The sequence below is a fragment of the Triticum aestivum genome, chromosome 2D (assembly GCF_018294505.1).
Source record: "Triticum aestivum cultivar Chinese Spring chromosome 2D, IWGSC CS RefSeq v2.1, whole genome shotgun sequence".
In the NCBI taxonomy this organism is placed as follows: domain Eukaryota; kingdom Viridiplantae; phylum Streptophyta; class Magnoliopsida; order Poales; family Poaceae; genus Triticum; species Triticum aestivum.
Window position 1 is genome coordinate 294,338,291 of NC_057799.1, and position 1,603 is coordinate 294,339,893.

At 41.4% G+C, this 1,603-nt stretch overlaps 1 pseudogene; it reads left to right on the forward strand.

The window, feature by feature from the left end:
* The first annotated feature begins 320 nt into the window (after positions 1-320).
* Positions 321-1,275, forward strand: LOC123055769 (NADH-ubiquinone oxidoreductase chain 6-like; annotated as a pseudogene).
* The last annotated feature ends 328 nt before the right edge of the window (positions 1,276-1,603 follow it).

Genomic DNA, 1,603 nt, shown 5'->3' on the forward strand with positions numbered 1-1,603 from the left:
GCCTTTCTATAGAATAGAAAGAGAAGGTAAAGGGGGGTTTGGAGATTCTTGAAAGAATGCATGGTTTGCTCCTATCCGCTTCAACAGAAGCCCTTAAAATCATGCTGCTATGGCAGCAAGGGTTATCCATTTCATAGGTGAGGGTGGGGGAGAAGCAAGCTGAACCTCTGATCGACCCGGACACGTCAAAAATTCTCGGCGCTGAGAGAAAGACGAGATTTAACAAGTAATTCAGTGAGTGCTTTGTTTTATAAGAAGAGCATCGGCTTGAAAGAAGAAAATGAAATATGAACCGCGCTGGTTGTAATAGATCGACTTGAATGCGTCTTCTTGCTCCAGCATTCAAGTTCCATTTCAAGGGAGGACGATGTACCATGATACTTTATGTTTTATCGAGCCCTACTTTGGTCTCTGGTTTGATGGTTGTACGTGCTAAAAATCCGGTACATTTCGGTTTTTTTTTCATCCTAGTATTTTGTGACACTTCTGGTTTACTTATTTTTTTAGGTCTCGACTTCTCCGCTATGATCTCCCTAGTAGTTCATATAGGAGCTATTCCATTTCATTCCTATTCGTGGTTATGATGTTCAATATTCAAATAGCGGAGATTCACGAAGAAGTATTGCGCTATTTACCAGTGAGTGGTATTATTGGACTGATCTTTTGGTGGGAAATGTTCTTCATTTTAGATAATGAAACCATTCCATTACTACCAACCCACAGAAATACAACCTCTCTGAGATATACGGTTTATGTCGGAAAGGTGCGAAGTTGGACTAATTTGGAAACATTGGGCAATTTGCTTTATACCTACTATTCCGTCTGGTTTTTGGTTTCTAGTCTGATTTTATTAGTAGCTATGATTGGGGCTATAGTACTTACTATGCATAGGACTACAAAGGTGAAAAGAGAGGATTTATTCCGACGAAATGCATTGGATTCTAGGAGGAATATAATGAATAGGACTATTTCTCCTTTTGGCCATATCCATAGAAGAAGTTTCTCCTCCGGAGCGGGGGGACCGCCTGACAATTACAAAGAAACCTTTAAAAGGTGGATTTTGTGCTTAGAATATCAGTCTTTCCCTGGCTTAAAATGCAATATAGACTCACTTCTTTCATTCCTTGAACCTAGGGAGATCCTATTCATGGTGCACACGTTCCCCCGGGACTTTCCTCTGCTCGAGATCTTAGAACCCAGGATATCCGCAATATAATTTCTCACTCGCACAAGAAGTGGAAGCTACCCAAAAGGGGGAGGCTAGTAATTAATTAGTTTTTTGGTAGGTTTGCATTGTTTCTCGAATTGGTAGGTTTCTCGAAGTAGTTTTAGTAGGTTTCTCAGGAAATAGAGATGTCGAGGCCCCTACTTACCTTATGGGTAGGTAGGGGGAAGGAAGAGTGGGTCAGAGGGCTTCCTTCACAATGCATACCTCTCTTTCTCTTTTGACTTTTTCTAGCGGACCGGTCGCGCAAGATCTTTGGTCTTCCCCAGGAAACGGTGAAAAAGCGGGTCGCTTCTTATGGACTCGCTCAGAATGATTCTTTTATATCTAAGGAAAGGGGATGACATTATCGCCATTGATTGAATTCGTACGTCTATT